Source organism: Bubalus kerabau, chromosome 5, assembly GCF_029407905.1.
Source record: "Bubalus kerabau isolate K-KA32 ecotype Philippines breed swamp buffalo chromosome 5, PCC_UOA_SB_1v2, whole genome shotgun sequence".
Lineage (NCBI taxonomy): Eukaryota > Metazoa > Chordata > Mammalia > Artiodactyla > Bovidae > Bubalus > Bubalus kerabau.
The window spans coordinates 20,638,416-20,652,929 of NC_073628.1; the positions used below are offsets into that span (position 1 = coordinate 20,638,416).

Here is a 14,514-nt window from a genome sequence, read left to right on the forward strand (position 1 = left end):
TAAGACTTTGCCTTCCAATGCAGGAAGTGCAGGTTCAAACCCTGGTCAGGAAGCTAAGATCCCACATGCTTCGCTTTCAAAAAACCAACACATGAAACAGAAGCAATACTGTAACAAATTCAATAAAGACTTTAAAAAGTGATGCACATAAAAACAATCTTTAAAAACATATTAATGCTTGGGTCCATGTTAGGGATTATTTCTCCAAAGTCTTCCACTGGATTCTGATCAAAATCATCTGGACCCTCAGAAGTCCAAGCTAAGGGTGAGGGTAGCACAGACTATAAGTGATAAGACCAAAGAGAAGTTTCTATCCTTGAATGACATTTTCCCCTCATTCGACTTACAAAGTTAGTACTAAATTTAATATCAAATTTAAAAACAATAAAATAAATTATTGGGTCTGGAATAATCATGAAGGCTGTGATTGGCATCTATACAAATTTCAGGGTGTGAGTCAGATCAAAACAGACTTATGAGTGAAATACTGTTTCTTTTTAAAGCTGTGAGGAATCCATTGAGGCTTGGAAAAGCTAAGTTAAAACAATTTAAAGGAAATGCCATGTTACACAGCAGGCAATAAAGTTTATGGAACTCATTACTTCAAGAAGTGAAACAGGAATTATCATTCTTAAACAGGTTTAAATAAATTCTTACATGACTGATCTGTAATGGGTTATTAATAGAAAATTAGATTGTATTTTCAAGCTAACCTTGGAGGTTAATGCTAGACAAAAATAATAATAACAACAAAAGTAACAACAATAAAATAATAATAACACTTATTGAGTGCAATGAACTACACAAGGCATTTAATAATAAATTGTCTTCATTCTATAGCAACCAATAATTATTATTCCACACATCTTACAAATGTGAACAAGGTGTCTGATCAGTTAAAGCTGGGCATTGGATTTTACCAATCCAAAGCTGTGCATTCTAGGATAACTTAAGCCTACTATGATTGCTGGTCCTGAAGAAAAAAGATCGTTTTCATGGGCATATGAGTGACTCAAATCAGGTTGTGGGCTTCCTAGGTGACTCAGTGGTAAAGAATCCGCCTGCCAATGCAGGAGACAGAAGAGACTCGGGTTTGATCCCTGAGTCGGAAATATCCCATGGAGAAGGAAATGGCAACCCACTCCAGTATTATTACCTGGAAAATCTCATGGACAGAGGAGCCTGGCAGGTTACAGTGGATGGGGAGGCAAAGAGTCAGACACGATTAGTGACGAAACAACAAGAAGTTTATTTTCCAGTGATAGGCTTTGACTCTCACTTGGTAAATACATACATATATTTAACAGTCAATCATGTTGTTCTATTTTCTCCTTTCCCAGTTTTTAGTCATACTATTTCATCTTTTTCAAAAACGGGTAACATTTACATAGTACCATTTCTCTCATATCTCCACGATGTTTTACTCCTATTTCTATAGTATTAGTACTGTAGTATGTGAGTGTGTGTACACAATACACACACACATACACACACTACCATGAATTATATGTGGAAGTTTCCCTGGTTATCTTTTGTTTGAATTAAGTTCATGCTTTAGTTGAATTCTTAGAGAAGTACTCATGAATTTTTAGGTGAAGTTACTTGATGAAGTTCAGTTCAGTTCAGTTCAGTTCAGTCACTTAGTCGTGTCCGACTCTTTGCAACCCCATGAATCGCAGCATGCCAGGCCTCCCTGTCCATCACAAACTCCCGGAGTTCACTCAGACTCAAGTCCATCAAGTCAGTGATGCCATCCAGCCATCTCATCCTCTGGCATCCCCTTCTCCTCCTGCCCTCAATCCCTCCCAGCATCAGAGTCTTTTCCAATGAGTCAACTCTTCACATGAGGTGGCCAAAGTACTGGAGTTTCAGCTTCAGCATCATTCCCTCCAAAGAAATCCCAGGGCTGATCTCCTTCAGAATGGACTGGTTGGATCTCCTTCTAGTCCAAGGGACTCTCAAGAATCTTCTCCAACACCACACTTCAAAAGCATCAATTCTTTGGTGCTCAGCCTTCTTCACAGTCCAACTCTCACATCCATACATGACCACAGGAAAAACCATAGCCTTGACTAGATGGACCTTTGTTGGCAAAGTAATGTCTCTGCTTTTGAATATGCTATCTAGGTTGGTCATAACTTTCCTTCCAAGGAGTAAGCGTCTTTTAATTTCATGGCTGCAGTCACCATCTGCAGTGATTTTGGAGCCCCAAAAATAAAGTCTGACACTGTTTCCACTGTGTCCCCATCTATTTCCCATGAAGTGATGGGACCGGATGCATCTCAAATATGTTTTCAATAGCCTTTCTACTCAAAGGCAATAGCTTAATAAACAAACCTAATTCTTACAATTATGATTTTTATTATAATTAATGATTGGAAATTAAAGAGTATAAAAAGCTCCAAAGTCTGCAAGTTTTATATTCTGAGGTGACCAGGAGACAGTAGTATGCTGAAAGACAAAGTAAAACCTGAAGAGGGAATTGATTTTCAGGGAAAATAAATTAACGGTTTTCTGGAGGTGAGAAGTATGCCTCAACCATCTACCACTTTTTGAAAATGTCTAAAGTTTTATAAGTTTCTCTCTATCTGGAAAGTTTCTGTCTTGGCATTTTCTGAATAAGCATCATGTCTGCTTTTATTATTCACTAACATGTTGGTCCTGGCATTGAACTGGTTCCCTGGACTTGGATATCAGACTTCCCCAGTCAGTTCACCAGCTGAAACCTTTTGAATTTTACATACCAGCATTAGAGTCTGTATTCCTCTGCCCTTCTTTATCATTCACCTTCATCCTTGTCACATCTCAGCCCTTGAGATTTCAGTTTGTACCTAAACTGAACCCCAAATGCTGGCTTACAAATTTCAAGAGTCACAAAATATGCCTGAAGTAAATGTATATGTGTTTCTGCATGGCATATAGGTTACTCAGCCTTCAAAAACTGAGATTAGGAAATTGTGAGATAGTGACAAGCAAGTCAAGTGGCATATTTTGTCCCAATTTCTTCTTAAAGCACAAGTACAGGGTTTTCATTTACTGTTTTACTGCATGCCAAGGTAGATATGGGAATATAAAACTGAGCAGGAGACAAGCTCTGCTCTCAAAGAGCTCTTGAAATAACTGTGGTATGCATAAGAAAACCGCTGATCACAGGATAGTGTGATGAGCGCCCTGTGGAAAGTGCTATAATATGCTGGGAGAAATCCCTAACATGTCTCAGGCAAACAGGGAGGAGGCTTCCTGGAATTGCTGACCTTGCAAGTGGAGACGGTAGGAGGAAGAAGTTCCATATGGCAAGTCTATGTGTGCAAAGGAACAGCATTTAAGGGGGCAAATGCTGGTCTGTGTGGTAGGAAGGGTAAGCAATGGTTTGAAGATGGACTAGATAGTGGTCCGCTTACATATCAGAATGAGACACTTGGTGTTATGGGAAAAGGAAGTCACCAAAGGGTGTTAAGGCGGGAATGGGTATTGGGCTATTGATTAGGTTTGCACTTTTGGAGGATTCCTTTCTAACAGTCCTGTGGACTGGGTATTGAGCTGTGTCTGCACTTTCACTACCTTCTAGTTCCTACAATCTCCTGAGCACCCAATCAATGAAACTAAAGCAATCATGAGTTCTTCCCTCGATGTTACAGATCAGAAGGCAGGTTGTGGATGAACTGCTCAAATTACTTTGCCAACGCAAGTCAGCAGCCAGTGAGCCCTGCTCTATGTTCCAGTTAACAGACGGTCAAAGAGCCTCTTAATTCAATTTCCTGTGATCTTCAAGTAAGTGCAACATTTCAAAAGCTTCCCAAAATGAGTTGGTTTTAAAAATTCGCTATTGAAGTTAAAGTTTAGGTTTTCTAAAGATAAGTTTGCTGGATGTACCTTTACTGCTCTTTATTTGTCTCTTATTAAGGTTGGCAAAAATAAGATGAACTTTGTCTCACTGATACTGCTGTGCCCTCTGTGAAGATAAAATTATAATGTGTGGTGGGGTTGGGGGATGAAGGAAGTGTACTGAACAATTTGCACACCAGAATGACATCTGGATAAAACTCAAGAATAGCTCTCAACAGTTTCTAGTCTTCTTACTTTAAAAAAAAAAAAGGACAGAAATTCCATTTTCAGCAACATGGATGGACCTGGAGATTGTCATACTGAATAAAGTGAGTCAGATGAAGACAAATATCATGATATTACTTTTATGTGGAATCTTATTAAAAAAGGTACAAACAAACTTATTTACAAGGGGAAGTAGAGTCACAAATGTAGAAAACAAATTTACAGTTACCAAGGGGGAAGTGGGGAAGAATTAATTGGGAGACTGGGGTTGATGTATACACACTGCTATGTATAAAATAGATAACTAATAAGTACCTACTGGATAGAATAGGGAACTCTATTCAAGACTCTGTAATGATCCTATATGGGAAAAGAATCTAAAAAGAGTGGCTAGATATATGTGTATGTGTATAACTGATTCACTTTGCTGACCGCAGAAGCTAACACAATGCTGTAAATCAGCTATGCTCTAATAAAATTTTTTTTAAAAAAGACAGAAATTTTGTATCCTGGATCTCGGAGTACAGAGTGAAGTGCACTTCTATCACCCACCAGTTGTGTGATTTTAAGTTAAGGTGAAGCATTTCTTTGAGCTTGAGACTGAGGGACGTTTATCCCACATACAAGAGGGAAAGGACGTCTGGCCCTTTAAAAGTATCTTGATTTCTTTAACCTGTCAGCTTTCTCCAATATTTGACGCAGAGTCAGGGACTCATAACCCTAAAAGACAAGGATCTAGTCCCTTTGCCCTCACTTTTTCAACTTCCAAAGCAGAATCACGGGCCCTTTACTTCAAAGGACTCTGCTGGCTCTGTCAGGGTCCCGCCAGCTGCTGAAAGCACCAGCCAGAATATTTCTTGGGGTACAAATAAAGAAAAACAAATAAAAATGTGTGCATATAACACCATCTTAGTTTACTTTGTCTTTGTCAAATAATGTACATGGTCTTCCTGAAATTGAGTGCTGATGGAAGGGTAGAATCACACAGAAGAAGGGAATCAATCACCAGACTTTAGACTCATGTTCCTAAATGTCTAGATCCTCTAGGCAAGTGTGACCAGAAAAATGAGCACCGCAGACTATGAAGACCGACGTACAAATGAGGACAGAGTTGGTTTAATCTTGCCCCCAAAATCAATGTGGACAAACCCAGATTAGTTTTAACATAGCAAATTAAAGGGAATATAACTTTTAGTCTGCTTTTGTAACTAGTGGGCTTATGGGATAAGTTGTCATTCTAATCAAGATGTGCTCATGTGCATGCTCAGTCCTGTCTGACTCCTGGTGACCGTATGAACTGTAGCCCTCCAGGCTCCTCTGTTCATGGGATTCTTCAGGAATGAATACTGGAGTGGGTTGCCATTTCCTCCTCCAGAGGATTTTCCCGACACAGGAATTCAACCCAATAGGCTCCTTTGTCTCCTGCATTGGCAGGCAGATTCTTTTCCCACCCAGCTACCTGGGAAGTCCCTAATGAAGATGAGTACAAGAGTATTTTGCTTGACTTGAATATGTATAAGTAAATCTTTGACTTCATTAAGGGAAAAAACAAAATGACATTGATACTGACAGGTTCCCATGGGCTTATCCATGGCTTCTGAAATTACATACAAACCAGGACAAATAGTCTCCCAAAGAGTGAAACTTTAAAGACAGACTAATGAAAAAAAAAATCATCTCTGTAGCCTCAGTGTTGACATAGACAGAGTTTTCTCTAGAGGTCACTGGATTCAGGAAGTATATATAATACACCCATTTAGGAACTGAACTATTATCTCTCATGCCACAAAAATCTTTTTGCTTTTTCCCCTAGGCAAAAGTCTCAGAACTTTCCTATGATAAGCCTCATTGAAGAAATGAAAAAAAAAAAAAAAAAGCCACATATTCATGAAGTCAATATGCTTTACCAAACAGCAGCAAATGCACAACTGTTTCACCACCTGAACGATCTGGAGAGCTATACCAAAATAAATCCAGACAACTTTTCTCTGTTCTGAGGTTCTACTCTCCTGAGAGGCCAGGCAGCAGGGCTCATTTGAGAGTTGGAAGGATATTCTAGTGTACCCTAGAAAGTATAAAAACATAGATTATCCATCTGGGTAAATACCTAACTGCCTTTGTAAAAGTATACTCTTTTTATCTCTTTATTTGAAGATAGGATTTTCTTTTTTTAAGTCTTGGAATTCAGCAGGCTTTCAGTAAAATTCAGAAATATGTATTCTTTCATGTCACCTCTCACAGATTATACCTAAATCCCACTGGAGAATTCTGATTATACTTCAAGAGAGCCCTTGGACTTTTTTTAGGGTGGACTTAACCTGTAACAGGACTCTGTAAAAGCACAGCGTTCCCATGGTGATGAGGATGATATCATCAAGACTGGTTCCAGCAGCGAGTACCAACCCACTGCTCACCACAGGAATGGATGGGATAAGAGATAACAGCATTTTCTGTTTAAATACAGAGACCTCAAAGATTAGCCAGGCTAACAAGCCAGGAATTTTCACTAAACGTAAGTCTGATAGATTATTTAAAATTGTTATCCTCTTCACTGTCAAAGATACTCTAAAATAGCAGGAATTCTTCTGTCCTTTTAGGCTCCTCCAAGGATCTGTAGCTCAGATGGGCAGGTGGCAGCTCGAATACATTGCTGAGATGTTAATATTAGATTTTTGTGTGCCTGAGAGGCCTTCACTCTCTATTAAGCAAAATTGCAGAAAGCAGGAGCTGGAAAGTCAGCTACAGTGGCTTTTGCAGAGGACAGGACAACTGATATAAGTTTTGTAGTACGCTATGGCTTTTCAATCATCTAACTTTATTCTCCTAAAAATACCCTTGGCAAAATTCTACTATACCAGATCATCGGTCTATACCTGTTAGTATAGGGAAAGCATCAATCCATGTGTGATCTGTATTCCCTTTTCATATTCATCATTGATTTTACTAACATCTGTTTATAACTCAAACAAAATTAGTGAGTTCTTGTCCATTAATATACATCTTTCAATGTCTTAGCTTTCAAGCCTGTAATAAATACATTTACTTAATCTATCCATCTATCTATACAACAATTTGTTTTTTGTTGAGTACTGACTATATTCTAGGTACTATGCTCTATAAAGGAGCTGTATGAAATCAAAAGATGAATGTGATACAGCTTTTGCCTAGGGAAGACACAGAGTCTGATGAAGGGGATGAACACACAAACAGATAGTTAGTATGCAAATTAATGTCTTGAATAAGGGTTTATCTTGGGTTGTACATCCATGAAGTTGTAGCTGTCTCTTCTGTGGAAGTCAGGGAGCATGTATAGAACCAGAACCTGGGACTAGGGCAGGGACAGCCCTTGGCATGTTTTCCAGTATCTGGCTCACAAGAGCAGACCGAAAAACAGAGGAGATGGAAGTCAGCTGAGGGAACTGAAAGCAAGATCCTGAATCTGCCACTCATTCCCCACCCCTGTCACCACCCCACCCCACACCCGCCCCGCCTGAGACATACCCTGACAACCCTAATGTCTGAGCTGAGTTGTTAAGGATTAGAGTCATTATAAATTTTTGGACTCTGCTCAATATGGAGAGCTTCCTCAAGGTCGGCACAGGGCTTACCTGGTGGCTCAGCAGTAAAGAACACTCCTGCCAGTGCAGGTGATGCAGGCTCGAGCCCTGGGTCAGGAAGGTCCCCTGGAGAAGGAAATGGCAGCCCGCTCCAGTATTCTTGCCTGGGAAACCCCATGGACAGAGAAGCCTGGTGGGCTACAGTTCATGGGGTCACAAAAGAGTCAGACATGACTTAGTGATTAAACGACAAAGTGGGCACAGTGGTTCTTACCCCTACTTGACTATGAACTCCTTCAAGAATCTGATGAAGTGTCTAGACTTATTCACTAGGAAAATAGAAAAAAGCATAACATTAATTATGCAAGGTTGTAAAGCATTTCATGACATTCCGTAAATACTTTACAGAAGGTCTATGGAACACATGTAAAGAACTCTTAGTTGAAGACAATGTCATATCACTTTTATTATAATCCTGGACTATCCAACTGTCTTATATAACGAAAAAACAAAAACAAAAAATCATGATGCAGGAGCTAGTCTTGGCTGGCTTATAGGGTCGAATACATTACTTCCTAGTTGTGTGAAAAAAGTGAAAGTGAAAGTGACTCAGTCGTGTCCGACTCTTTGCGACCCCATGGACTGTAATCATGGAATTCTCCAGGCCACAATATTGGAGTGGGTAGCATTTCCCTTCTCCAGGGAATCAACCCAGGGATCGAACCCAGGTCTCCCTTATTGTAGGCAGATTCTTTACTTAGCTGTGTAGTATCAGATAACTTTCCTAGGTCTCAATTTACTCATCTCTATAATGAGGATGTTAATCTTCTCTCTCAGAGTTTGTTGTCAAGATTACAGATTGCTGCTGCTGCTGCTAAGTCGCTTCAGTCGTGTCTGACTCTGTGCGACCCCACAGACGGCAGCCCACCAGGCTCCGCCGTCCCTGGGATTCTCCAGGCAAGAACACCGGAGTGGGTTGCCATTTCCTTCTCCAGTGCATAAAAGTGAAAAGTGAAAGTACATACATGTGATACATACCAAAGTTTCTGGCGTATTATTACTTTAGGTTTTATTATCATCATTTGTATCAGAGTCATAGTACTGCATACTGACAAACTACAAGTATGTTCTAAATATTCGGGGAGCAAATGCTGTTGACCAGATGCATATCCATCTGAATTCTTCAGAGATATATCAAACATATTAGTTAGCTAGAATTCCCTCTGCTCCTGAGATGATTAATAAAAACATTGCAATTACATTCTCAACCCTCTGGGTAGAAGTATAGGTACCTATATATTCTGTATCATGTTCAATAAGTGTTTAATAAAATTATAATACTACTCAGGGCTTCTACAGTTCTTTCATTCCATGGTCTCTAAGTACTTTGTAGATATTAGTTCATTAATTCTCCAAATTTCACTAGGACCTGGAGGGAGGAAAAGGCAGGCATCTTTTTTGCTTACTGTTTTAAACACAACTCTTCCTTTTATCTCCCCAAATCTTGCTGTGCCACCTCTTACCAATTATACCTGGATTCAATCCCTTTTTGGTACTATGGCATTGCACCAACTCTACCAGACTAGCTTACCTTGCTCAGCTTTCTCAAGCCTTCCTTTCTCCTTCCTCATTATACATTTTAGTGTCGGTTTCTCTCTAATATATTTAATCTCTAAAATGGGCTGGCTCCTTAATAGATACAGACTAAAGATAACCCTGAAAACTAATAATAATAACAAATACCTAAAGGATGAGATGATTATTTATTTTTAGTCATCACTATGTAAGAAGTGGAGAAGGAAATGGCAACCCACTCCAGTATTCTTGCCTGGAGAATCCCAGGGATAGAGGAGCCTGGTGGGCTGCCGTCTGTGGGGTCACACAGAGTCGGGCAGCAGCATGTAAGAAGTATTTGTTATGTATATTCCAGATTGAATTGCTTTGTTTTTGGACTATGATTTTAACCCTCATTTTCTAATTTAAAAAATAGGGCCATTATGCTGGAAATATGTATTGACAGTATATTAGGTTAAGCAGTTGCCTTCACTCTAGCTCATTTCAAAGGAATTTGGGACTAATTAGACTGTAGCCCACCAGGCTCCTCTGTCCATAGGATTTTCCAGGCAAGAATACTGGATTGGGTTGCCATGTACTCCTCCAGGGGATCTTCCTGACTCAGGGATTAAACCTGTGTCTCCTGCATTGCAGGGAGATTCTTTACCACTGAGCCACCAGGGAATCCCAAAACATGCAATACTTCCTGAAAGACCTAGGGTTACTTAGGTGCTTGAAAGATATTTTCTGCTGCTGTGAATCAAGTTTTCCAAATACTAATGCCAATGTTATCTTTCCTTTGCAGATAGAGAAATAAATATGCTGACAAATAAACGAAAAACAAAGATATGGCTTCCAGGAAACTGCTTAATAATCTGGTTGCCTATTTAGAGAATTCAGATTCTTGTTCTTTTAGGAATATTCTAAACTATCTCTGTATGAAGCACATATTACGTCTTCTCTTAAACTTGTACAAATGCAGGTATAACCATTGTTTCTACCAGGAAGGTGCCTGCTGGGTGCCAAATACTCCTAAACCTTACATAAAGGAGAAGGAAACCATCATACAGGACTTCTTAGCCATGTCATAAAGAATTCCAGGGTGCTTTTAATCCTCCCAACAGCCACAGAAGGAAGACACAGTTATTATCAATTGACAGAGAGACATTGAAGCACAGAGATAACCTGTCATTTTCTAGATAATAATCGATAGAACTGGGATTCGATTCTATATTTGTCTGACTTCAAAGTCCAAGCTCTAGTCAAAGCCCATTTTCTATTTTTCTGAATTCTGTATATTGTGAAAAGACCCGTCTCTGAGCAGGATCTCTGCAGATGGTGATTCTGATCGGATGGAAACCAGACTAAAAGTCACGGAATCTTGCCTCTGAGACACTGGTGAATGTCTGGTCAACTGTGCGTGCTCTGAGTGTGCCTGAGTAAGAGGATCGAACAAGTCTCATCACTGAACCAAACTGTCTGCGGGGATTTCTGAAACCAGACCCATGAATTTCTAGCCCCCAAGGAAACATTGATTATTCTTTTTTCTCTGCTCCAAATATGGGTTATGCTAAAGACCAGGACTAGTGCTCAATTCTTTGTCAGGTTTGGGGTAAGGAGCTTTCACACCTCCTACTAACAATGAGCAGCAATTCCATCACCCTCTTCATCACCTCCTTATAGGTATACCTGCCTTAGTCACTGCAAATGGAATGTTTTTGGTTATTTCACAATCCATGAAATCTATTCTAGAGATTTTCATCTATACAGGTCTCCTTTTGCTTTAATATGTGATATGTAGGTTCTTCCCACCTCTAATTCATTTTTTAAAAGATTTTTTAAAATGTGGATCATTTAAAGTCTTTATTGAATTTGTTACAATATTGATCTATTTTACTTTTTTTTTTTTTTTTCAGCCATGAGGCAGGTGGGATCTTAGCTTCCTAACCAGGGTTTGAACCCATAGCCCCTACATTGGAAGGTGAAGTTTTAACCACTGGGCTCCCAGGGAAGTCTCCTGCCTCTAATTCTAATGACATTCTTTAAGAAGTGGATAGCAGAAGTGCCTATACTGTTCTTGTCCCAAGTCCAGGATCCTCAGTCCAATAATTTCTGGGCATTATTCTGTGTCCAAACCGTGAGTCCTGCAGGTGTACCTGTTACCTTCAAATCTGAAACACCTGTATGTGGGCATAGAGAAATCGATGGAGGAATATGTCTGATTTGCTCCATCAGGACAAAAGACAAAAAGAAAGCATATATTTTTCCTGCATCACCAACTCAGTAGACACGAGCAAACTCTGGGAGACGGTGGAGGACAGAGGAGCCTGGATTGCTACAGTCCATGGGGTTGCAAAGAGTCAGAAAGGACTTAGCAACTGAACAACAACAGCTTTGTTAAAGACTTTTAATATCTTTTGCCCCACGCAGTGTTCACTGTATCCTGGAGTGTTAGGGAGGAGAGAGATTAGTGTTCCTTTTTATGGAAAGAAAACTAAGACCCAGTGGATGACATGATCCAACTAGACATACTTAGCTAGTTAGTATCAGGTCTCTTGATTCCTAGTCCAGGACATTTCACACAGATCCAGAAAGTCCTTTCTCCTAAAATCTAGCCCTGTTCCTAGGAAATTATTTCAGAAAGATTAATTTCTGGTGGATTGATTTCCTTACTCCTGTAACAGTCATAGTAAATATTGTATGCTGGTATGGAAAACCTGAATGAACTCTTTGGCCAACTCAATATAATAATTATGATCAGAAATAATAACCCCCTACTTCCTCTACAAATTCAAGAAATAGCCCTTTGGGGAGATTAACTGCTGTTGATACTGTAAGCAATGTTAACCTAGACACCACCCAGCTGAGCCTGAGCATTAGCCTGCCTGCACTTGCATGTGACCAAAACGCTAAGACAACCACCAGGTCTTCATCGGCAGACTCCTAGGTTCAGGCTTTCTAACAAAAAAGAGTCGGTATTAAACCTGGCAATGTTTTTATTTCCTTTCTTTTTTCTGCAGGCTTAAGCAAAACCACTCAGATGAATAAACCTCAAAGACTTAAGTCAAAGAGCCTCATTAGGAGATGAATAGCAAATGCTGTGTTCCAAAGGTTAAACACATTTAAGCCAAGAGCATAAAGCGAGCAGAGTATGGTTTGCTACTCAGATGTGACGCAGAGTCCAGTACCACAGCCTCCACTGAGGGGGCTGCATTCACACAATGTTGGGACCTACAGACACACTTAAAAGGCCAATTGTGGGACGTTCCTAATGGTCCAGTGGTTAAGAAACCACCTGCTAATGCCTGGTCTGGGAAGATCCCATGTGCTACAGGGCAACTTGTACCTCAACTGCTGAAGCCCGCACACCCTAGACTTCATGCTCTGCAACAAGAGAAGCCATTGCAATGAGAAGCCTGTGTCCCACACCTGCAGAGCACCCTCGTTTGCCCTACAACGCGACCCAGCACAGCCAAAAGAGAAGCCAATTGCTGTTGTTGTTTTTAATTTCAAATGCCAATGCAAGTCCTTTCATTTTTTCAATGAAACTATTTGGAATTTAGGCTAACTGACTGTGAATTTATAGTATCATACCATTTTAAGGTGGTCTTGCCATTGCTATGTTCAAATGAAATAATGGATAGACCTTGAGTAGAGTGGGAGATGAGGACAATCACTTTCCTTGTTCTCAATCCTGACTTCTGCATTCCCAGGGTTCAAGGTCCAATTCTTTAGGCTTCAACTTATAGGATACTTTGATGAGCTGAGAGGGTTTAAGGAAGACACTCAAAAATTTATCAGTTCAGTTCAGTCCCTCAGTCGTGTCCGACTCTTTGTGACCCCATGAATTGCAGCACACCAGCTCCCTATCCATCACCAACTCCCAGAGTTCACTCAAACTCACGTCCATCAAGTTGGTGATGCCATGCAGCCATCTCATCCTCTGTCGTCCCCTTCTCCTCCTGCCCACAATCCCTCCCAGCATCAGAGTCTTTTCCAATGAGTCAACTCTTCACATCAGGTGGCCAAAGTCTTGGAGTTTCAGCTTTAGCATCGGTCCTTCCAAAGAACACCCAGGACCGATCTCCTTTAGAATGGACTGGTTGGATCTCCTTGCAGTCCAAGGGACTCTCAAGAGTCTTCTCCAACACCACAGTTCAAAAGCATCAATTCTTCGGTGCTCAGCTTTCTTCACAGTCCAACTTTCACATCCATACATGACCACTGGAAAAACCATAGCCTTGACTAGACAGAACTTTGTTGGCAAAGTAATGTCTCTGCTTTTGAATATGCTATCTAGGTTGGTCATAACTTCCCTTCCAAGGAGTAAGTGTCTTTTAATTTCATGGCTGCAGTCACCATCTGCAGTGATTTTGGAGCCCAGAAAAATAAAGTCTGACACTGTTTCCCCATCTATTTCCCATGAAGGGATGGGACCAGATGCCATGATCTTCGTTTTCTGAATGTTGAGCTTTAAGCCAACTTTTTCACTCTCCTCTTTCACTTTCATCAAGAGGCTTTTTAGTTCCTCTTCACTTTCTGCCATAAGGGTGGTGTCATCTGCATATCTGAGGTTATTGATATTTCTCCCGGCAATCTTGATTCCAGCTTGTGTTTCTTCCAGTCCAGCCTTTCTCATGATGTGCTCTGCATATAAGTTAAATAGCAGGGTGACAATATACAGCCTTGATGGACTCCTTTTCCTATTTGGAACCAGTCTGTTGTTCCATGTCCAGTTATAACTGTTGCTTCCTGACCTGCATACAGATTTCTCAAGAGGTAGGTGAGGTGGTCTGGTATTCCCATCTCTTTCAGAATTTTCCACAGTTTATTGTGATCCACACAGTCAAAGGCTTTGGCATAGTCAATAAAGCAGAAATCGATGTTTTTCTGGAACTCTCTTGCTTTTTCCATGATCCAGTGGATGTTGGCAATTTGATCTCTGGTTCCTCTGCCTTTCCTAAAACCAGCTTGAACATCAGGAAGTTCACGGTTCACATATTGCTGAAGCCTGGCTTGGAGAATTTTGAACATTACTTTACTAGCGTGTGAGATGAGTGCAATTGTGCAGTAGTTTGAGCATTCTTTGGCATTGCCTTTCTTTGGGATTGGAATGAAAACTGACCTTTTCCAGTCTTGTGGCCACTGCTGAGCTTTCCAAATTTGCTGGCATATTGAGTGCAGCACTCTCACAGCATCATCTTTCAGGATTTGAAATAGTTCAACTGGAATTCCATCACCTCCACTAGCCTTGTTCGTAGTGATGCTTTCTAAGGCCCACTTGGCTTCACATTCCAGGATGTCTGGCTCTAGGTCAGTGATCACACCATTTCACCTTTGGTTATCAGCAAAT

The 14,514-nt window shown here is 40.4% G+C and overlaps 1 long non-coding RNA gene across 4 annotated transcripts; it reads left to right on the forward strand.

The window, feature by feature from the left end:
- The first annotated feature begins 3,516 nt into the window (after positions 1–3,516).
- LOC129653689 (uncharacterized) lies at positions 3,517–12,655 on the forward strand. 4 transcript variants are annotated; one of them, XR_008715204.1, is made up of 3 exons: positions 3,517–3,771; positions 6,292–6,562; positions 12,182–12,655. It is a non-coding gene; the product is annotated as an uncharacterized LOC129653689 (long non-coding RNA). The 4 variants fall into 4 exon arrangements; XR_008715203.1 differs by lacking the exon at positions 12,182–12,655 and adding an exon at positions 8,445–8,942; XR_008715205.1 differs by lacking the exon at positions 12,182–12,655 and adding an exon at positions 6,648–7,100.
- Positions 12,656–14,514: the final 1,859 nt, after the last annotated feature.